Here is a 24836-nt window from a genome sequence, read left to right as displayed (position 1 = left end):
CCAAATGTCCTAACTTTTCAGTGTCCCTTGTCTTACATTTAAATAATTTTACAAAAGAAATGGTTTCAACAGGGTACTACTGGAACCATGAGCAAGTTCGACTGTATAAGGTGACTAGTGACACAAATAGCTATGTAGTTTGCAATTTACGTTAATAAATTTGTAAGGAAATAGCAATGTAAATTCTGTCTAAACTTATTAGCAGTACATTGCAAACAGTCAACTTCAGGTTCATGCAACATGAATAAGACAGTACCAGAAAACAAACTAATTAACAATTTACCCTGGAGTTACACAATTTTCCCAATGATTAAATACCTTAGAATAGTCACATGACTGGAAGTGAAAACTGATCCTCACTAATTCAGAACGGTTTGGCTTCCTGCAACCACCTGTCATGTTTCTCTCACTTGTATACAATTACTTTTTATTTGTATTTTGTATATACAGGAAAGGAAAATAAAGTCTTGCTCAAGATTATGTAGCAATCTTTGTTATCTTGGTTATGCAATATTACTACTTCATACGGGGGTAACATTCTGTTTCATAAAGATGTGGAAATTAGCAATTGTCTTCTGGATAAGCCTAATCATTTCTAAATATTAGTGGACAGAATAATGCTATCCAACACGAACAAGGAATGCTGTATGTATTAATTTTGTGCAATGGTATTTCTTTCCATCCTTTCCATCCATGTAGACGGCCTCTTCCAGTCATATTCAAACTTGAAAACCAGCTTCCTTCCTAAGAACCATATCTTCAAAATCTCTTATTTTTCTTTGCACGTTTGCAAGATCTTTATTCTAAATAAACCATGTTTTTACAATCGTCCTGTTCTCTGCCTTTAAGACCTGATCCTTTTCTCTAATATCTGTAATAATCATCCCAAGGCTCCTGAAAATCTGTGCATTTAATTTGTGTTAAATCCCCTCCATTCTCTTCTGATTCCTCATTATCATTCTCTCAACGAATGGAATCATTTATCCTGCTCCCTATCCCCCACTCTGTGGTAGGTTTGGAGCTGGAGGAGGAGGAACCCAGCAATCGAAAGAGGGTGGTGTGGGGGTTGAGAACTGATGAATGCCAGCCTATGCTCTTGGCGCTGACACCCTTCTCCCATGAACCCCTTCATGCTAAGTCACCAATGTCTGGATTCTTCCTGATGTGAAGCCTTGAATGGGTGTAGTATTGGCCTCGGCCATGATTTCACCAGTGATGTTGCTTTCCTTTGAATGGATAGCAGATCGCAGCAACCAGGACTTAGGCCGTGAGAAGGCCTGTCAAGTGTTTGACTGAAACAAGATGCAAGAGTCAAAAAGTGTGGTGCTGGAAAAGCACAGCTGGTCAGGCAGCACACAAGGAGCAGGAGAGTCGATGTTTCAAGCCTAAGCTCTTAATCAGAAAGGTGGGTGGGCCCAAGACAGCTGAGAGATAAATGGGAGGGGGGTGGGGCTGGCGGCAAGGTAGCTGGGAATGCAATAGATAGATGAAGATGAGGGGGCGGGGGGGGTGATGGCGATAGGTCGGAGTGGAGGGTGGAGCAGATATGAGAGAAGGGAGATGGACAGATGGGACAGTTCGAGAGAGCAGTGTTAAGTTGGAGGATTGGATCTGGGATAAGGTAGGGGGGAGCGGAGATGAGGAAATTGCTGAAATCAACATTGATTCCGTGTGATTGGAGGATCCCAAGGCAGAAGATAATGTGTTCTTTCTCCAGTCATCAAGTGGCTAGGATTTAGCGATGGAGGCGGTCCAGGACTTGCATGCACTTGACGGAGTGGGAGGCAGTGGGGTTGTTTGGTGTGTGCCCTGAGATGTTCTCTGAAATGTTCCACAAGTTAGCGTCCTGTCTCCCCTATGTAAAGGAGATCACATCAACAGCAACAGACACAGAACATGAGGGAGACAGGACATCGACTTGCAAGACATTTCAGAGAAATCTCCGGGACACACGCAAAACCTAATCCACTGTGTCGCGGTAACTACTCCCCTCCCCCCATCATATCCCAGATCCAATCCTCCTACTTGCACTGCCGTCTTGAACTGCCCTACCTCCATCTTTCTTCCCACCTATCTGCTCCACCCTATCACCATCACCCCCCCACCCTCATCTATCTACTGCATTCTGAGCTACCTTGTTCCTTAGGTAAAAACAATGACTGCAGATGCTGGAAACCAGATTCTGAATTAGTGGTGCTGGAAGAACACAGCAGTTCAGGCAGCATCCAAGGAGCAGCGAAACCCTTAGCCCCAACCTCCTCCCATTTATTTCTCAGCCCCCTTGGCCTCAAGCGCAATTTTTTGCAATTCATTCAGAGGATTAGGGCATCGTGCTACTTTCTCCCCATCCCCACCCTCCTCTCACTTATCTCTCCACCCTTCAGGCTCTCTGCCTGTATTCCTGATGAAGGGCTTTTGCCTGAAACGTGGATTTTACTGCTCCTCGGATGCTGCCTGAACTGCTGTGCTTTTCCAGCACCATTCTAATCTAGACTCTGGTTTCCAGCATTTGCAGTCATTGTTTTTACCCATCACGACAAAGGCCAGCATTTTTTGCCCCACTCTTAACTGTCCAGATGACAGTTACAAGTCAACCATATTTGTTTGTGTCTGCAGTCACATGTACGCCAGAACAAGTAATTTCCTTCTCTAATTTACATTAATGAATTGGATTATTTTTCTACAACTGACCATGTTTTCATGGTAATCACATGATTTTTAATTCCATATTCTTATTGAATTCAAACTCCATCTTGTAACATTCCTTGGATCTCAGATTAATAGATTAGCAACAATACCATGAGGCCATCCCTCTGGTGGTTAAGATCCTGATAGCTCCACATGATTTCACCTAATATCTCTGAATTGCATCTATTCTTGAATCCATACACCTCTATAGACTGCTTCATATTTCATGTTTCAATTTAATTTTTTTCTACATTTGCTCAATTCCATCAATTTTTATAAAATTATACCTTGGCGTTTCTGAGGACATCGTGAAACAGACTGATATGCTAGAACAGGCTGATGTTAGGAAGGAGGATGTGCTGAAAACATTGAAAAGCATAAGGATCGATAAATTCCCTAGTCCGGATGGGATAATGCTAGGTTACTACAGGAAGCGAAGGAAGAGATTGCTGCACCTTTGGTGATGATTATTGTGCCCTCACTGTCCACTGGAGTAGTGCCAGATGACTGGGATAACGCTGGGAATTACAGACCAGTCAGTCTCACGGCTGTGGTGGGTAAAGTATTGGAAAGGATTCTGAGAGGTAGGATTTATGATTACTTGGAAAATCATAGTTTGATTAGAGATAATCAGCATGGCTTTTGATGGGCAGGTCATGCATTGCAAACCTTATTGAATACTTTGAAGATGTGACAAAACACATTGATGAAGGTAGAGTAGTGGATGTGGTGTACATGGATTTTAGCAAGGTGCTTGATAAGGTTCCCCATGGTAGGATCATTCAGAAAGGAAGGAGGCATGGGGTACAGGGAAAACTGCCTGTCTGTATACAAAATTGGCTAGCCTACAGAAGACAGAGGGTGGTGGTAGATGGAAAGTATTCAGCTTGGATCTCGGTGACCAGTGGTGTTCCACAGGGATTGGTTTGGAGACCTCTGTTCTTTGTGATTTTTATAAATTACTTGAATGAGGAAGTGGAAACGTAGGTTAGTAAGTTTGCAGATGATACAAAGGTTAATGGAGTTGTGGACAGTGTGGAGGGCTGTTGTAGGTTGCAACAAGACATTGACAGGATGCAGAACTGGGCTGATAAATGGCAGATGGAATGCAACCTGGAAAAGTGTGAAGTCATTCACTTTGGAAGTTCAAATTTGAATGCAGAATACAGCATTATAGGCAGTATTCTTGGCAGTGTGGAGGAACAGAGGGATCTTGGGGCCCATGTCCATAGATCCCTTCAAGTTGCTACCCAGGTTGATAAGGTTGTTAAGAAGGCGCATGGTACGTTGGCTTTCATTAACAGGGAGATTGAGTTTAAGGGCCACAAGGTTATGCTGCTGCTCTATAGAGTCCTGGTTCGACCACATTTGGAATACTGTGTTCAGGTCTGATCACCTCATTACAGGAAAGAAGTGGAAGCTTTAAAGAGGGTGCAGAGGAGATTTACCAGGATGCTGCCTAGACTGGAGGGCACGTCTTATGAAGAAAGGTTGAGGGAGCTAGGACGTTTCTCACTGCAGCGAAGGATGATGAGACGTGACTTGATAGAGGTGTGCAAAATGTTGAGAGGTTTAGATAGAGTGGATAGCCAGAGACTTTTTCCCACGGCGCAAGTGTCTACCACAAGGGGATATAACTTTAAGGTAACTGGAGGAAGGTTTAAGGGAGATGTCTCTTTACTCAGAGAATGGTAAATGCGTGGAATGAACTTCCATCGGTAGTGGTAGAGTCAGATACATTAGGGGCATTTAAGTGACTCTTGGATAGGCACATGGAAGTTAGTACAATGAAGGGTATTTAGATTAGTCTGATGTTAGAGTACGATAAAAGGCCAGCACAACATCATGGGCCAAAGGGCCTGTACTGTTCTATACTCTATGTTTTATGTTTTGTTCCAAATTCTAAAATCATTTGTTCTTCTTGGGACTTTCCCTCTCACTCTTCACTGGTGTAATATTTACATTTTGTATTTTCCACTAGCACTGATAAGGGAATGCTGAAGCTACCAATTCAGAAGTAGCTTAGTTAGAAGGCAACAAAACAGTTACACAAATATTACTGCCATGGTAACAATGGATGTTAGGAAGATCTGCATCCAACAGTTAATTGGCTTTGCTAGACAAGGGAAATGCCATAAAGTATTTAAAGATGACAAATCAGAACATCAACTCAGTGTAGCACTACTGATGTGTAGAACACAAATATCAGATTTGACATGAAGGCAACAAATAACATTTTTATGTAGCCTGCTAGGTTTTCGGAAGTGTTGTGCAGAGGTCTGAATCCTGCAGGTATTTCCCATCTCTCTTCATGAAGGCAATCTCCCAAATGGAGATAGCAATGCTGCTGGCAGCCTGCCAAAAACACTAATCACACTGATCTTTGAAAACTGGATGTAAATCCTATCTCAGATTAATTTTGGTGGTGCCCACTGCACATCTGAAACTTTCAGTTTCCAAGCCTATAATCTATCTTCTATATCAAAAATCTAATTTCTCTTTTATGGAATTGAAAACAAAATACTCCAATTCTGACTATCCACTTCATGTTTACAGCTTCCAGAAGGTTTCCACCACCAGGTTCCAAAAAGGACCTCTTTCCTTAAACTTTACTCCTTGCAGCAGCAGTGCAATCCTAGCACTGCCAGCAACGCTGAACTCAAACCTTGAATTGAGAGAAATAGGAATAGCTGCATTTCTTTAAAACACACTAACTGAAAATATAAATATGAATTATAGTATAGCCATTGATCAGCTTATTGGTACATCTTTCTTTATTGTCTGTCAATCTGTATGCCCGGTTATACTGCCTCTATCCATAACAGGCTGTCCTACATTTCAAAATCAAAACAATAACTTAGGTGGCTGAAGATCTATTCCTTTAGAATTTGTTATCTAATGTAGACAATGGTCAACTGACATTTTTAAAAAATTATACCAATAGAGAAATAGAATAGTGAATTGCTCATTAATGTTAAGATGGCTAATCATCTTTGTCTAAATGTATAACCTGTCTGTAAATGTAAACCCCTAACTGGCTACTTACATTTAATTATTTATTAGTTTTAAACAGTATGAATGGTCTTACACCATTCAGGGCAGCAATGTATGTAAAAAATACATATTACAAAATTTTAACTATGTAAAGCCTATCTTGACTGACGTATTTGCTCGGCTTGATAGTTGTTGCTGTATGACTTGAATGATAGCTTATTGTTGAAAGAGTTATACAATTAATCTGAAATCTGCAGTCCAGCCAAATGTTGTTTTGTCCTTGGTTGGAGTTAATGAAGTGATTTTTCACCCTCAAATGCAGGAATAGTAGGCTGTGTACTACACCGTCTTAATGAAATCTGCAATCACCGCAGCAGAATCTCTATTTTGCACATGAAGTCTTTTCAACCAAGTTATTGGTGTTATGATTCAGTGATAAATATAACGACAATCTAAAAGTTTAAAGATATGATTAACATATAAATCACAAACCCATGTAAGGAGGTGGTCTTGGTTTGGAAATATATATGTGCTCCTAGATAGCAACACTCAGTAAAAAGAGAGGCAACAACTTGTTTTGAGGTTTGATCTCTGATGCATAACTCAGGTTCAGTGTCACACATCTGCTGTTAAATGACTGCCTGCTGATCCTGGTACACATTAATAGGGTTGTTCCCTAATTTTCCGACATCCTGAACCTGGGAAGGCATTCGCAGGTTCTATTTTCCAAGGACACATCCAATCTATATCCCCAGCAGACATTTACCAGTTACGATTTTCGCTGCCAACTTCCTAATCCATCCAAAACTGAATATCACATAGTTCTGTCCTAGTTGTATTCCATACAATGCAACCTCTGGAGCTGAAGCTCAAGCTGTTCGTTGTCCACAAAGCAGCACCACAATGATTGCCGTGTTCAGTGTTACATGGCAGCTCCGTAAATTCAAAGATGCGCACACTTGCAGCCACAACATCCGCTATCACAGTATGGTGATACTGATCAATATTGTACTCTGGCAAGTACTGGAAACGACCCCATTTCCAAAAGAAGACCTTTTCCTCTGACTCCCCACTCAAACAAAAAACCTGGGATCATCAACACAAATTAAACTATATTTCAAGGTTACAGGTTTATCTTGACAATTAAAATGTAACAATAATTCAAGTAAAGTTCTCCTTTCGGTTCAGAAATACGGATTTTGCACGCTATTGCCATGCTTTGGTTAAGAGTGTGCTGAGGAGATAGGGGTTTAGCTGCCTTCAACATGTTGTTTACTTGGAAGTGGGGGAAGGTGGGCGGATTGTATCTGGGACCAGATTCTGGATTATAAGACCATAAGACATAGGAGTGGAAGTAAGGCCATTCGGCCCATCGAGTCCACTCCGCCATTCAATCATGGCTGATGCGCATTAGTGGTGCTGGAAGAGCACAGCAGTTCAGGCAGCATCCAAGGAGCAGTAAAATCGACGTTTCGGGCAAAAGCCCTTCATCAGGAATAAAGGCAGAGAGCCTGAAGGGTGGAGAGATAAGCTAGAGGAGGGTGGGGGTGGGGAGAAAGTAGCATAGAGTACAATAGGTGAGTGGGGGAGGGGATGAAGGTGATAGGCCAGGGAGGCGGGTGGAGTGGATAGCTGGAAAAGAAGATAGGCAGGTAGGACAAGACATGGGGACAGTGCTGAGCTGGAAGTTTGGTACTAGGGTGAGGTGGGGAAGGGGAAATGTGGAAACTGTTGAAGTCCACATTGATGCCCTGGGGTTGAAGTGTTCCGAGATGGAAGATGAGGTGTTCTTCCTCCAGGCGTCTGGTGGTGAGGGAGCGGCGGTAAAGGAGGCCCAGGACCTCCATGTCCTTGGCAGAGTGGGAGGGGGAGTTGAAATGTTGGGCTACAGGGCAGTGTGGTTGATTGGTGCGGGTGTCCCGGAGATGTTCCCTAAAGCGCTCTGCTAGGAGGCGTCCAGTCTCCCCAATGTAGAGGAGACCGCATCGGGAGCAATGGATACAATAAGTGATATTGGTGGATGTGCAGGTAAAACTTTGATGGATGTGGAAGGCTCCTTTAGTGCCTTGGATGGAGGTGAGGGAGGAGGTGTGGGCACAGGTTTTGCAGTTCCCGCGGTGGCAGGGGAAGGTGCCAGGATGGGAGGGTGGGTTGTAGGGGGGCATGGACCTGACCAGGTAGTCACGGAGGGAACGGTCTTTGCAGAAGGTGGAAAGGGGTGGGGAGGGAAATATATCCCTGGTGGTGGGGTCTTTTTGGCGGTGGCAGAAATGTTGGCAGATGATTTGGTTTATGCGAAGGTTGGTAGGGTGGAAGGTGAGCACCAGGGGCGTTCTGTCCTTGTTACGGTTGGTGGGGTGGGGTCTGAGGGCAAAGGTGCGGGATGTGGACAAGATGCGTTGGAGGGCATCTTTAACCACGTGGGAAGGGAAATTGCAGTCTCTAAAGAAGGAGACCATCTGGTGTGTTCTGTGGTGGAACTGGTCCTCCTGGGAGCAGATACAGCAGAGGCGGAGGAATTGGGAATATGGGATGGCATTTTTGCCAGAGGTCGGGTGGGAAGCGGTGTAATCCAGGTAGCTGTGGGAGTTGGTGGGTTTGTAAAAAATGTCAGTGTCAAGTCGGTCATTATTAAGTTTTTACCTTGTATCTGGGACCATACAACCAAATGAATCAGCAGAGAGGAAGGAACTACACCAATGGGCGGATTTCTGGTGTTTGGGGGGAGCGGCCTCACCTGGCTGAGTAGCCGCGGCTCCAGCTCAGCGACTGGGGTTCACTCCCCTACACGAGGCAGCACAACAAGCTGTACCCAGTTTGCACACTTCCAACCGGCAAATAGTATAGTTTTAAAAAATTACACAAAACGAGAAATGCCATTGACTGGAGCCTTACTCTACATACTGCACGCTGCAATCTTCACACCACTGACAGCTGGCCACTGAGCCCCGCCAACGATAGCGGTAAAATAATAATAATAGTTACAACAAGAGCTTGCCTACAATTATTGTCGGACCCATCTAGCTCCAATGTGGGGAACGCAAACCACCCTCGTCCGACCCCACACCCGGGCTGGACACGCGAGGACTGCAGTACGCGCGCTCTTTCCCTCGGCGAAGTGTGAGGATGGGGGTTGGATGGCAGCCCCAGTACTCACAGTGCAACCACCTTCCCCGAGCGAGTAAGCTCCAGCCTCTCCTCCCTCCAGGGGCTCCGCACTCAGCAACCCCCACCTCCCCCTCACAGACCCGCGCATGCGCACGGCCGCTTGCAAGCCCCTCATTTCCCCCTCCCGTTTGAGAGACCGGAGAAATAGAAATCTCTCTTTCCGTCCAGAAATTCCCATGTTCCCTCCCTCCGGGTTCTCAAACCCTAGCGTGCATATCTCCTCATTTATCACCTCCAACTCTCGGTTTGCACAACTGCAGGGCACAACTTGTATCTCTCAAACCAGCCAGCCCGTCCCGAATAAAATTCTGGCGTGAACCGTGGATGCCATAGAGGACCGATTAAATTGCTCAAGTGCACCCGTTCGTCCACGATGTATCTTTTCGCCACCCCCTATCTAACCCCCGACGAACATGATGCCTTCGATTACGGTCTGCAGTTCCTTTCTCTCCTCAGTTATGTAAAATTCTCACGATGCATTAAATGTTTTGAGATGTCAGCGCAGATTTTTGTGTTAGGGATGCAGCATACAGAAAGCCGAAACAGCAACAGCAACATCCGCAAAGCCCATCCCAGGGGAATAAGCTCCCTCACAAACAAAAATAAACAAAAACCGAATTTCAATTGCCATCCTATATTTGGGGATGACGAGGCGTGTTTATTATTAACAGATCTGTCCATATTTAAACAGCTGGCTAAAGTGGTACTACATAAATACGGACAGACTCAAATTGACTTTGGATCATTTGCACTAAAATCTGACAACAGCTAAAATTTATGGCGCGGACCGTGTGGCTATCTACAGTGACCGCGGTCCTATTTCCAACGCCGCATTTGGTTTTATTATCACTCCCTCTTAAAATACAATAATTGAAGTGCTCTGAACCATTGCATCCTCCCTGCCATTTTCTACAAATAGCTCAGCAACATAACAAACAGGGCAGGGGGATGGTTTTTGTCGTCTACTGCAGGATTCTTCGTGTGATTACAGATTAAATTGTCAAATCGGAAGTGAAAAATCACAACAATTACAGCAAAAAAAATCCATAAGAAATTAAAATGCAACTGAAAATATAGCCAAATGGTCCACAGAAACAGGCAGAAGGTGGGCATAGGCAACCATAAAATGGACGGTGTGAGATTCAGAGCGGCGATTGTCTCTGGATATTGCTGAGGCAAATAGTAATTTATATATAAGAATGATAGAATATTTCCTTAGGTTAAGAATGACCTGATACATAAATAACACTCACGTCACTTCCTTGAATTGGCCCGAGTTAGAACCGGGGCTCCCTGGTGACAGAGATAGTGCAGAGACCAGCCAGGGACCCAAGCAATCTGCTCACTAAGCTGTTGCCTATTGTGTCAGGCTGTATGTGCTGATCACTTCAATGTATATATCAAAAAGAAATATGTCATACATAACCACTAGCAGCGCGAAGATCAGACCTTGTGAGATATAACCTTAAATATAAAAAACTAATAATTGTAAAATCAAATTGCGTCAAATATAATGATAAACATCGCTAATTGATTTTATATTAATCGGACCATCCTTTTAAACATGAACAATAAAAACTCAAACGAACAATGAAGGTAAGAATAGTCCTTAAATCAAGAAATGTCTACGCTTACACTCACCTTTCTTTGGTTTAAATTATTTCACTCGGCGCATGAGCTCTGTTTAAGTTTACGGATTTCTCTCTGCGTTCACTCGTCGTTGTCAATGAACATGGCTCACCTCGCCCGGAAGGTATCGCTCTCTCTCACACACACACACAGTCTCTCCCAGCCCTACCCCCCTCCCTTATATAGAGAGAAGGTCGCACGAGCGAAAAGTCAGATCATCCGGCAATAATATCGTTGGTGGAATCGGTCGAAAAAGACGGTTGAATCGCTCGGGAGTTAGGGAGGGATGTAGCAGTTCCTCCCACCTCCCCTTATTTTTCTAGCAGCAACACGATCCGCAGTACATTAAAATCTCAAGTACATACCCTTCCATATCTGCCCAGTTATCATTAGCATTTAGAGCTGAAGGTATATGTCAATATTGCAACAGGTGGGCAATCAGTCAATAATAATTTATCAACATGCTATTTCTAAACATATTTTAATGCAAAATCAAATCAACACCATCAGCGTGAAAACGAAACGTGCATTGTACAGGTGGCCAGGGAGAATACATTTTCAATATGTCTGTTTTTCGGTAATTTGGAACTGGGGCTAATTAGATTGAGAGGTCCATGATTGGTTTGGATTCAGTGGCTCCAGAAGGGAATCTCTTCGGTCTCAAAAACCTCAGCCAAAATTAGGGGGTGAGGTGCTACCATGTGGTTGCCTGGCAGCGCCGTTTGATCCTTGGTCGTAATGAGTGTCGAGTGGAACCTGCACTGTTATTACAGCACGGCGGAAAAAAGATCTTTCTCACACATACAAGACCTCCTCAGAAAAACCTCAACCATTAAACAAAATCAAACTATACACAACAAACTTTTAGGATTTTTTTAAAAAAGTTAATAAATGCGCTGTACGTACAGGATTCGTTTTGTGCTTTGAACCAAATACGAAAAGTACATAACTGAGCGATAAAACCCATCAGGTTTATATCTGCCTGTCTCCTTTCCTCTTTCATCGTTACCAGGTAAATCTCTTATGCAAATCTAGCATAAATCAACATTGACCAAATCACAATGAATTACGAGCTCAATGAAAATTGCTGGAGCCCTTGCTCTCAATGGGTGAAGACAAACAGCAACTTATGCCAAAATAAAATTATAATGGCCAAAAATATCTTCCGACTGCGTTATCGTTTTCTCCCTTTTCTTTCGAATGGTCATTGTTCTCCATGACAAGAAATAGCCAAGACTATGGATAGACCCTATTACAATTTAAAAATACCTGCCGATGCTGGACATCTGGAATAACATTAGAAAAAGCTGGAAATACACAGCAGATCAAGCAAAACCTCTGTAAAGAGAAACGGGATTTGTGTTTCAGGTCCATGAGCTTATTGCCAACTCTCCTGTGTTATCTAAGTTGAATAATAGGAGTCACAGGTGCCTTCAATTTTTGACTTGTGGACCATGGAAATTGCTAGCTGGCCAATATTTGTTCCCCTTGATAAGATGGAGACGACCTGCCTTCTTTAACCACCGCAGTCCATATGCTGTAGGTAAATAGGGAGGTAATTCCAAAATTTTGATCCAGTCACAGCGAATGAACTGTAATATGTTTCCAAAGCAGCACGGTGAGAGGCTTAGATGGAAACTTGCAATGATGGTGATCCCATGGTTGCCTGCACTTGCCTTTCTAGATGGAAGTGGTTGTGCTGACTAAGGATCTCTGGTGAATTTCTGCAGTATATCTTGTAGCTTGTACACACTGCTACTACTGAGCATTAGTGGTGGAGTGAATGAATGTATGTGGATGTGCTAATCAAGCAGGCTGCTTTTGCATAAATAGTGTCAAGCTTCTTGAATGTTGTTGGAGCTGCAATCATCCAGGTAAGTTGAGCATATTCAATTACATTCCTGACTTATGGTGGTGAATACGCTTTAGGAAATCAGAAGTTGAATTACTCACTGCAATACTCCTAGTGCCAGGCCTGTTCTTGCAGCCAGTGTATTTTTATGGCAAGTCTAATTGAGCTACTGGTCAATTGTAACTTCCAGGATGTTGGTAGTGGTGGAGCCATGATGGTAACACCATTGAACAACCAGGGCAGTGGTGACGCTATCTTTTATTGGCGATGTCTGCCTGACATTTATCTGGTATGAATGGTATAAGTTGGGTGTTTTCTAAAAGCACAATAATGAACTTGTCCTTATGAATCGAACTTACTGTAAAAATGCTGTAGGGTGGTCACTGGATCTCTTAATAGTCTGGTTGCAGTGCCACTGCCAAGCAGTTCCCATCTCTGCTGAAGATGCATCATAAACCTTCTTTGGGAAAGCAAGAGTGAGACTGACCTCAAACCAAAACAAATATAGCAGTAGTGATCAAGAATTGAATTATGACATAAATAAGCCAGAACAATCTTTAGTTAATTACATCCAATGACTTTGAGGTCAGTTTACTTGACAGTTGGGTGAAATAACAATAACATGAACAAATAGATTTGATTCATGATTGCCATGGTAATCAAAATAATATTGTAGTGAATTTAGTGTTAAACACCAATGAGCAGGTTACAGATTTTCCATCATGTTTTGTTTAAACTTGTTCACAGAATGTGGATGACATGACAATGGCATATTCATATTGCCATCTCAAATTTATCTCAAAAAGTGGTGAAAGAGCTTGTCCTTGCGACAGCTTCTTATACTCATTGTAATCCCACACTAGCTTTTGGTGGATAGGCCACTGAGGCCTGCTCTAACATTTGATAATATCATGGCTAACCTGAATATGGCCTTCATTGTACTTTGCTATCTACCTCCTCTACCCTTTGACAATAAATGGGAGTTACCTTATTTTTAAACAGAGCTCCCTAGTCTCTCCCAAAAGGAAAAACATCTCAGCATTTATGCTGTACAGTCCCCTCAGGATGTTAAATGCTTTAATAAGATTACTTCTGATTCTTCTAAACTTCAATGGATCCAAGCCCAACCTGTCAAACCTTTCCTCATAAGACAACATCTTCATCACAGGAATCAGGTTTGTGCCTCTCTCTGAGCTGCTTTTCATGCAAACATATCCTTCTTATGTAAAGAAACCAAAACTATACTCAATATTCCCAATGTGGTCTCACCAGCACTCTGTAAATTTATAGTAAACCTTCAATGCTTTTATACTTTCTAACGTTATGTTAGTTTCTCTGCATTAAAAGTCCAAATTCCATTTGCCTTCCCATTCAAATTTGTATCTGTTTTCACATTTTTGTACTTCATATTTTAATTGGGAATTAATGGATTTTGATCCAGTGTCAATGAAGAAACTATAATATTTGTCCAGCAGAGGATGGTATGTGACCTGGAAGGAACTTGTAAGCATTCTTTTGTCTTGGTGATAATTGATGACATTTGAGAAGTACTGGAGAAATAAACATAGAAAGTTGCTATAGTGCACTCTGCAGCTGCATTCTGGAATTGCAGTCCACTGATACTGAAAGAAATGGATTTTGAGTCCAATAATTGGAGTATCAATCAAGTTGTGATGAAAGATAATACATCAGTAATGCTTTTAGATTTGGATTTGAAAATTTGGATATGTTCTGTGAATGTTTATATGTTAATGGTTATAAAGTCACTTTCAAACAGTGACCTGAATATAGCAGTTCCAAGAAAGCATATGTTGGAGGTAGAGAGCCTAGGAGAATCCGCTGTCATATTAATGGATGAAATGTTCATAGTGTTGGGAAGTGCATTAAGGCAATTCATTTAGTTTGAATTAAGAAGAGAAGATTCAGTGTTTAAGTTGCAAAGAGCTCAGAATTCAGTGCAGAAAATTACACATTTTCTCCTAGAAGGAAAACAAAATTTTTTAGTTAAATTAGTGGAACCAGTCAGCTCAGCAGAAGTAGTTTCTTGCTTGTGGAGCTTCCAAGACAGGAGAAATTAGTTAGTGATGTTAAAGTTGTGTGAACTGAAGAAGTTTAAGCTACTGTAATTGCAAAATATTTATGTCAATGGAATTGAATTGTTTAAATAAAAGATTTTGGGTGGCGCGGTGGGTCAGTGGTTAACACGACTGCCTCATAGCACCAGGGACCCGGTTTCAATTCCACCCTCAGGTGACTGTCTGTGTTGAGTTTGTACATTGTCCCCCTGTCGATGTGTGGGTGGCACAGTGGCACAGTAGTTAGCACTGCTGCCTCACAGTGCCAGAGACCTGGGTTCAATTCCCGCCTCAGGCGACTCTCTGTGTGGAGTTTGCACATTCTCCCCGTGTCTGCGTGGGTTTCCTCTGGTTTCCTCCCACAGTCCAAAAATGTGCAGGTTAGGAGAATTGGCCAAGTTAAATTGCCTATTGAGTTAGATGTAGGGGAAAGGGTCTGGGTGGGTGGCGGGTCGGTGTGGACTTGTTGGGCCGAAGGGCCTGTTTACACATTGTAAGTAATATTATCTTATCGATATCACTCACTGCTGCTACTGAGTGTCAATGGGAATGGATGTGGTTCTAATTGACTAGTCTGCTTTGTCCTGGGCAGTGTCAAGCTTCTTGAGTTTTGCTGGTAATGCACCCATCCAGGCAAGTGGGGAGTATTCCATCACACTCCTGACTTGTAGTTAGTAAATGGTGAACAGACTTTGGGGATATAGGAGGTGAGTTACTCATCATATTATTCCTGGTCTCTGACTTGCTCTTGTAGCTATTACGTTTATATGGTGAGTCAAGTTGAGTTTCTGGTCAATGGCAATCCCCGGGATGTTGGAAGTGGGAAGATTCAGTGTTGATAAAATCATTGAATGTCACTGGTAAGATTATCTCTTATGGGAGATATTTATTGCCAGATAATTGTGTGGTCCAAATTTGACTTTGCCATTTGTCAGCCCAAGCCTGGAGTTTGTCCAGTTCTTGTTGCATTTAGACATGGACTGCTTCAGTATCTGAGGAATTGTGAATGGTGCTAAACATTGTGAAATCATCTCCACTTCTGACCTTGGAGGCAAGGTCATTGATGAAGCAGCTAAAGATTGCTGGGCATAAGACACTACCCTGAGCAGCTCCAGCCCTGGAACTGAGATAACTGACCTCTAACAACCATAATTATCTTCCGTTGAAAGGTAAATGGTCAGTTTCTGAGGCACTGAAAGATATTTACGTGATTCTCCTTAAGGGATTTAAGGACCTGTCTGTTTCCATGTACCCCAGTCTCCTACCAATCAGTGATATCAGAATTCTGTTCCAGTGGAGAAGTGGAAGTGTTTCCAAATAAGGCAATACCAAGGAGTGGCTTACCACAGAAGCATTCATGTTTGGGGACAAGGTGGCAATATCTCAGCATTGAATCAAGTAATCTTATTCCCATCCCAAGACACAGGGGCCCTGAGGATAGGAACAAAACACTCATAAGATTTTACTGAAATAGCCACATCTCACATCTCAGCCACCAGGTAGTGTTTGGAAAAAGCATTAAAACATGGAAGAGAAAAGAATTCATAGTCACAATAGATAAACACCATTACAAAATCAAATTGCGTACAAGGTAGAGTGATTGCCATGTTCACAGAAACTGGGAACACCATTGGGAAGTTTCTTAAATCAGAATATTTTCCAAGGATAAGGCATAATGCAAGATTTTGCATTCTGAGAATTAGAGCAAATTTTGTACATTCACTACCTTACATGCCAAAGGTTTCCATGAACAATCATATTATAGAGATTGAAAGATGAAAAGCAGACGGTGATGGATGAAAGATATTTTTGGAACTGGAAGCCTGTGTCCAGTGGTATGCCACGGGATTTGGTGCTGGGTCCCTTGCTGTATGTTGTGCATATAATGATCTAAACATAACTGTAGAAGGTATGATTTGCAAGTTTGCTGGCGACATTGAAATCTGTGGGATGGTAAATGGAGACAAAGAAAGCCTTCAACTATAGGACATTACATATTGGCTGGCAAATTGAACTTAATCCTGAAAAGTGAGGACTAACCATTGAAAGGAGTACATGTTGAATGGTAGGATCCCAGGAAGTATGGACAATCAGAGGGACCTTGATGTGTGTTTACATAAAACCATAATGCTGTATGAAATAGGAACAGGAGCAGTGCCTTGAGCCTGCTTTGCCAATCAAAGTCATCATGGCTGATCCAATATTCCTCAGGTCCAATTTTCTGCATTTTTGCCACAACCTTTGATTCCCCTACTGATCAAGAATCTATCTATCTCAACGTTAAATATGCACAAGGACTCTACCCCTACAGTTCTTTGTGACAAGGAGGTTCAAAGATGCTCAACCCTCTGAAAGGAGAAATCCCTTCTCACCTTAATCTTAAATTGCCAAGTGTTTATTATATGTCCCAAACATGTTTAACCTTTGCTCGTAAAATAATCCCTCCATGCAGAGATCATCTTGGTGAACTTTCACTGAATTGTCTCCAATGAAATGATATTTTTACTCAAATAAAGTTACTAAAACTGGCCATGTGGCCTGACCCACACCTTATACAGTTGCAATAAGACTTCTTGATTCATATGCTGTAATCCTTTTGAAATAAAGGCCAACATTTTGTTAGCTTTCCTGAATACCTATTGCATCTGTTTGCCAGCTACAGTCTATTCTGACGTAATGTGATAGTGCTGTTCCCATGCAATCCCGTGTTATAAGAAAATCGTGTAATAGCAACACCATTTAAACCAATGGAACTGGAATTGTGTTATAGTTAATACAGGTAAAAAAAGTTTGTGTTCGACAAATAATGGTCTAAACTCTTCAATCGCTTCATAGCAAATTTTCATTGAAGAAATGCGAGTTATAGCAGAACTGACTGTATTTTTGTGCACAAGTATCCCCAAGTCCTTTTGTGTTAGATTTCTGCTGTTTCTTTCCACTTAAATAATACTTTGTTCTTTTGCTCTCTCTTTCAAAGTGAATACCTTCACATTCTCCCACAACATAATGCATTTGCCAAATTCTTGTCCAATCACTTTACTCTTTGTAGTCTACCTGTATTCCTCTCACAATTTGCCTTTCCAATTATTTTTGCGTATCTGCAAATTTAGCAACAGTATATTCATTTCTGTACTCCAAGTCATTCACGTATATTGTAATTAGGTACATTCTTAGCACTGATCTCTGTGAACAATAATGTAGTATATAGAACATTACAGCACAGAAACAGACCCTTCAGACCAAAACGTCTGTTCTGACCATGATATCATTCTAAACTAATCCCATTTGCATCCAAATGGTTCATATCCCTCCTTTCCTTACCTATTTATGTGTCTATCTCACTGTCTCTTAAAGTTTGCTAACGTTTCTGCTTCTACCACCTCTCTTGGCAAAATGTGATTTGCACATCTCATAGAGTCACGGAGTCATAGAAATAGCATGGAAACATACCCTTCGGTCCAACTTGTCCATGCCATCAGGTATCCCATCTCAGCCTAGTCCCACCTGCCAGCACTCGGTTCATATCCTTCTAAACCCTTCCTATTAATAGACCCATCCAGATGCCTTTTAAATGTTGCAATTGTACTAGCCTCCACCACTTCCTCTGGCAGCTCATTCCATACACATACTACCCTCTGCGTGAAAAAGTTGCCCTTAGCGAGTTTTGAGAAGATTTGTAGCTCAGGTTGAGGTTTTGGTGGCCCCCATCTACCACCCCCTGAGAAAAGGAACAGGAAGTGACTTCACCACAGGAAATGACATCACCACAGGAAATGGCATCACCAACTCAAAGAAACGCAAACATATAAATAGAAAGCAGAAATTATCAGCAGTGTTTCGTCAGAGGCCCACTGAAGATGTTACCTAGTAGGGTGACGAAACATCTGGAAATGAACCTTCCAGCTCAGTGAGCAAACCTACATCTGAAAAAGTTGCCCGTTAGTTCACTTTTATATCCTTCCCTTCTCACCCTAAACCTATGCTCTCTAGTTATGGACTCTCTCACCCCAGGGAAAATACTTTGTCTATTTATCCTATCCATGCCCCTCATGATTTTATAAACCTCTATAAGGTCACCCCTCAGCCTCCAACACGCCAGGGAAAACAGCCCCAGCCTATTCAACCTCTCCCTATAGCTCAAATCCTCCAACCCTGGCAACATTCTTGTAAATCTTTTCTGAACCCTTTCAAGTTTCACAACATCTTTCCAATAGGAAGGAGACCAGAACTGCACACAGTATTCCAAAAATGGCCTAACCAATGTCCTGTTCAGCCGCAACATGACCTCCCAACTCCTGTACTCAATACTCTGACCATTAAAGGAAAGCATACCATACACCGCCTTCACTATCCTGTCTACTTGAAACTCCACTTTCAAGGACTATGAACCTGCACTCCTAGGTCTCTTTGTTCAGCAACATTCCTAAAAGGCATCAGGATCTTACCATTAAGTTTATAAGTCCTGCTAAGATTTGCTTTCCCAAAATGCAGCACCTCACATTTATCTAAATTAAACTCCATCTGCCACTTCTCAGCCCATTGGCCCATCTTTCAAAAGTTGATTGGTAGCAGATGTTCGCAGGTAAAGGGACAGCTGGAAAATGGGAAGCCTTCAGAAATGAGATAACAAGACTCCAGAGACAGTGTATTCCTGTTAGGGTGAAAGGAAAGGCTGGTAGATTTAGGTAATGCTGGATAACTAAAGAAATTGAGGGTTAAAGAAGGAAGCAAATGTCGGGTATAGACAAGATATATCAAATGAAACCTTAGAAGTGTATAAAGGTACTAGGAGTATACTTAAGAGGGAAATCAGGAGGGCAAAAAAGGGGACATGAGATTGCCTTGGTAAAAAGAGTTAAGGAGACTCCAAAGGGTTTTACAAATACATTAAGGACAAAAGGGTAACTAGGGAGAGAATAGGGCCCGTCAAAGATCAGCAAGGCGGACTTTGTATGGAGCCACAGGAGATGGGGGAGATAATAAACGAGTATTTTGCATCAATATTTACTGTGGAATAGGACATAGAAGATATAGAATGTAGGGAAATAGATGGTGACATCTTGAAAAATGTCCAGATTACAGAGGAGGAAGTGCTAGATGTCTTGAAACACATAAAAGTGGTTAAATCCCCAGGACATGATCAGGTGTACCCTAGAACTCTGTGGGAAGCTAGGGAAATGATTGCTGGGCCCCCTGCTGAGATATTTGTATCATCGATAGTCACAGGTGAGGCGCTGGAAGACTGGAGGTTGGCTAACCTGGTACCACTATTTAAGAAGGGTGGTAAGGACAAACCAGGGAACTATAGACCAGTGAGCCTGAAATCGGTGGTGGGCAAGTTGTTGGAGAGAATCCTGAGGGACAGGGTTTACATGTATGTGGAAAGGCAAGGACTGATTAGGGATAGCCAACATGGCTTTATGCTTGGGAAATCATGTCTCACAAATTTGATTGAGATTTTTGAAGGAAGTATCAAAGGGCAGAGCGGTGGACATGATCTATATGGACTTCAGTAAGGCATCGACAAGCTTCCCCATAGGAGACTGATTAGCAAGGGTGGATCTCATGGAATACAAGGAGAACTAGCCATTTGGATACAGAATTGGCTCAAAGGTAGAAGGCAGATGGTGGTGGTGGAGGGTTGTTTTTCAGACAAAAGAATAACATTGGCTATTCTCCAATATTCTGGGATCTCATCTCTGTCTAAAAAGGATACAAAAATCTCTCTCAAGGCCCCAGCACTCTTCTCTCTTGTCTCTCTCAGTATCCAGGGCAAGATCCCATCTAGCCCTGGAGCTTATCTACCTTATTGATTTGCATGACACCCAAAACCTCCTTCTACTTAATATCGACATGTTCCACAATATCAACATATTCTCTTCTAATATTGCCATCATCGTGTCCTTCTCCTTGGTGAACACTGATGCGAATTACTCATTAAGAATCTGACCGACTATCTTTGGCTCCACACATAAATTCCTTCCTTTGACCTTGAATGGACATATCTTTTCCCTAGTCAAGAGTGTGTTGTTGAAAAAGCACAGCAGGTCAGGCAGCATCTGAGGAGCAGGAGAATCGACATTTCGGGCCAGAGCCCTTCATCTGGAATGAAGGGCTCTGAAGGAAAAGTCGATTCTCCTGCTCCTCGGATGCTGCCTGACCTGCTGTGCTTTTCCAGCAACACACTCTCGACTCTGATCTCTAGCATCTGCAGACCTGACTTTTTCCCTAGTTACCCTCTTGCTCCTAATATACATTTTAGTGATTCTCCTTATTCCTACTTTCCAAGGACATGTCAAGGTCCTTTCTAGCCCTCCTAATTTCTTGTTTAAGTTCTTCTCTGTTTCCTTTGTACCTGTCAAAAGCCTAGTTTGATTTCCGTTTCCTAAACCTTACATACACTTCTTTTCTCCTTTTAACTAAACGTTCAATATATATTGACTACCAAAGATTCCCAAATCTTGCCATTCTAATCTTGAATATTCTCAGGAACATACTGGTCCTGAACTCTGGTAAACTAGACTTTAAAAGACTCACATGTCAGACTTTGATTTAGCCTCAGTTGCCCAATCTACTTTCTCCAATAGCTGCCTAACATGTTTGTAATTAGCCTTCTCCCAACTTTGTACTTTTATCTGAGGACCAATCTTATCCATATCCTTACTTTCTTAAAATTACAGAACCATGATCACTGATCCAAAAATGCTCACCCTCTGAAACTTCAATCACCTGGCTGGTCTCATTCCCCATTTCAAGGTCTAACATGGCCTCTTCCCTTGTTGGACCATCTACATATTGTTTCAATAAACATCTTGGATGCACCTGATAAATTCTGTCCCATCTATGCCCCTGGCACTAAGAGAGTCCCAGTCAATATTGGGGAAGGTAAAATCACCTACAACAACAACATTGTTGTTTTAACATCTTTGCAATCATTTGCTTATCTATCTGTTCCACTATCTCCTGCTGGCTATTGGGAGGACAATAGTATGACACCATCATAGTCTTGTTCCTAAATTCTACCCATGTGGATGAGCTATCTTTGATGTCCTCTCTTAACACAGTTGTGACATTTTCCTTAATTAGTAATGCAACTCCCTTAACCCTTTTACACCCCTCTGTATTTTGCCTGAAACATGTAAACCATAGAATGTTGATCTGCCAGTCCTGCCCCTTTCTCAACTAAATTTCTGTATTGTTTACCACATCATAGCTCCATTTACTAGTGCAGGTTCTAAGCTCATCTGTCATATCTGTTATATTCCTAGTATTAAAATAAATTCACTTTAATAAATTAAAATAAATACATTTCACACCACCAGTCCTGCCTTTCTTCCTGTGAAGCCCCACAGGTTGCCAACCTGAGAAAGAAGCCTTACCCCAACTCACTGTTTTCTTGTCAGTAACCAGTTCTCTCTACATGCCTCCTTACCATTTGCAGTACCATGGGCTCTTATCTTTTGACTAACCTTTTATGTGGTGCTGGAAAAACACAGCAGGCCAGGCAGCATCTGAGGGGCAGGGGAATCAATGTTTCGGGCATAAGCCCTTCTACAGCCCCTCCTGCCCCTCGGATGCTGCCTGGCCTGCTGTGTTTTCCAGCACCACATTTTTCAACTCTGGTCTCCAGCATCTGCAGTCCTCACTTTCTCCTAACTAACCTTTTATGAGCTATCATTTGAATGCTTTCTGGATCCCCTCTATTTATTCTCATTAAGACTTCCTTTAAAAACTAATAATAATGTCCATAGATCCTTGAAAGCAGCAGGACAGTTGGTTAAGAAGGCATATGGGATACTTCCCTCTATTATTCAAGGCAGTAAGTATCAGAGCAAGTACATTATGACACTGCTGTACGCAACATTAATTAGACCCCAGCTGAAGTCCCTTTGCATCTTGGATCTTCAACTTCCTGACCTGCAGACTCTAATCAGTAAGGATAGATGACACCCTCCTCCAAATAAATCCTCAATATTAATGCCCAACAGGGCTGTGCACTCATGACTGTGTGGCCAAATTCAGCTCTTAACTCCATTTACAAATTTGCATATGTTACTGCTGTAGTGGATTGGGTCTCAAACAATGACAAGACAGAGCATGGGAAAGAGATAAAGAGCTTCCTCAAAGTCAGCAAAATGAAGAGACTGGTCATTGACATCAAAAAGTGGAGTGAAGAATATGACTTGTCTGTACCAATGATGCTGAAGTGGAGATGGTCGAGACATTTAATCCTCGGAGTAAATATCACCAATAGTCTGACCTGGTCCATCCACATTGACACTGCAGTCAAGAAAACATACCAATGCCTACATTTCTTAACAAGGCTAAGGAAAGTAAGCATGTCCATAAATATTCTTACCAATTTTTATAGATGCAGCATGGAAAGCATCCTATCTAGATCCATCACATTGGTATGGCAATTACTGTGCCTAAAAATGCAAGACATTAGAGTTGTGAATGCAGTCCAGTCCATCATGAAAACCAGCCTTCCTTCCATTGACTCCTTTATGCTCCATGCTGCTTCAGGAAAGCAGCTAAAAAATTAATGACCCAATACAAAATAAGTGAAATTCTCTTCCATCCTCTTCCATTGGGCAGGTACAAAAGTTTGAAAACACATACCAACAGATTCAAGAACAATTTGTTCTTCACTGTTATCAGACTTAAGAATGGACCTCTCATATATTAGAGAGGAGGTAAAAACAATGACTGCAGATGCTGGAAACCAGATTCTGGATTCGTGGTGCTGGAAGAGCACAGCAGTTCAGGCAGCATCCAAGTAGCTTCGAAATCGACGTTTCGGGTGATGAAGGGCTTTTGCCCGAAACGTCGATTTCGAAGCTACTTGGATGCTGCCTGAACTGCTGTGCTCTTCCAGCACCACTAATCCTCTCATATATTAGAGTTGATCTTTCTCTGTTTTGTTCTCGCTGTAACATTGTATTCTGAATTTGTTCTATTATCCTGATGTATTTTGAGGTTTGCTGATTAGCACACAGAACAATACTTTTCATTGTATCTCAGTACATATGACAATAATAAATCAAATAAACCAAGTACTGGGTGCAATTCTGGTTGTCGCACCATAGGAAGGATATAATTGCACTAGAGAGTGTGCAGAAGCGATTCTTCAGGTCGTTGTCTGGGCTGGAGTGTTAAGCCATAAAGAAAAACTAATTAGGATGGAGACTATTTTCTGTAGAATGGAGAAGGCTGAGGGGGGTCCTGATTGAGGCACACAAAATTATGAGGGACATAGACAGGGAGAGACTTTTTAGTAGAAGGGTCAATAACAAAGGGACACAGATTTAAGGTAAGGAGGAGGAGGAAATTTAGAGGAGATTTGAGAAAAGTATTTTTCACCTAGAAGGTTATGGGTATTTGGAACTCACTGCCAGAGGGTAGCATAGGCAGGAACCCTCCAGATATTTAAAAACCAGTCTGATGAACACTTGAAGCATTGTAGCATATGGACAAAGTGCTGGAAAATAGGAATAGAATGGATGGAAGTTTGAAGACTGGCATGGACATGATGAGCCGAGGGGCTTCTTTTCATGTTGTAAAAACTCTATGACTCTCGTAACCCAGCAATTAAAACTTTCCACCTTGATGAACAGATCTTGGAAAACTGCATTTTGTAAACTTTCCTAAGGATTGGCAGAAAGATAGAAGTTTCAGAATTAAGGATACATGAGTTAAATCGACAATAATTTTCTGTCAGATGGACCAACATAAGAGTTTCTGATGTCCAATGCAATGACTAATCTCCAATTGAGACAAAAGACCAAAATCTGATTCCTCATTATTTATCAGGTATCAACCAACCAGAGTGGCTCTTGCATGTGTGGCACAAGTCGCCCACAACATTGAAATATTCTTTTTAACCTAAATGACATGTTTCCAAGATCAAGGTTGCAACAAGTATGGTAGAAACCAGACAAGGAGCCAGCTGAACTTGGAGTCTGAGCAAGGCATCACTTCATTAGTGTCTGATCAAAGCACTGCCATTCTTCCGGTTAAGGCTGATGAGTATTTTTGTAGTGGCAAGTGATAGATAGGACAAATGATGATCAATGGATTACTTTGCTCTATGGAAATCATATCAGGTTTGTCCTATTGGATAGAATTACTGGTGATTTTATTTTTGCTGGCAAGATTCCTATACAGTTCAGGAAGATCATAGTTTCTACAATTGTACTTAAACAGTGATGATATATCTATGTTTCCCTAATATGCACTATTGCTTGATCTGTTTATTAAAATGAAGTAAGCTGCAAAAGTTTTTCAGGGATCAGAACTCATCAAGTCAGGCTGTTGTTAATCCATTAGATGCAGGTATGGATCCGAGAATTCAATCTCATCTCAGATATAAGGGTAGTTTCCATGACCTAGCAAATTTCAGAAATTTGAACCCAGAGGTCATAATTTCC

General features: G+C 41.9%; 1 protein-coding gene across 8 annotated transcripts in view; it reads right to left on the bottom strand.

Moving 5' to 3' along the window:
- Positions 1-24836, bottom strand: part of rgs20 (regulator of G protein signaling 20) — a 278451-nt gene that overhangs the window by 178503 nt on the left and 75112 nt on the right. For 2 of the 8 annotated variants that reach the window (XM_072570539.1, XM_072570537.1), the window contains exon 1: positions 10492-10671. The exons of 4 other annotated variants lie outside the window; for them this stretch is intronic. The gene's annotated coding sequence lies outside the window, so the exon portion shown is untranslated. Of the gene's footprint in view, positions 1-8839; positions 8896-10103; positions 10186-10491; positions 10672-24836 lie in introns of those variants that run through there. 2 more of the 8 variants (XM_072570538.1, XM_072570540.1) reach the window with 2 other exon arrangements.

The sequence above is a fragment of the Chiloscyllium punctatum genome, chromosome 5 (genome assembly GCF_047496795.1).
Source record: "Chiloscyllium punctatum isolate Juve2018m chromosome 5, sChiPun1.3, whole genome shotgun sequence".
Taxonomy (NCBI): Eukaryota; Metazoa; Chordata; class Chondrichthyes; order Orectolobiformes; family Hemiscylliidae; genus Chiloscyllium; species Chiloscyllium punctatum.
This window is presented reverse-complemented; position numbering and strand designations above follow the sequence as displayed.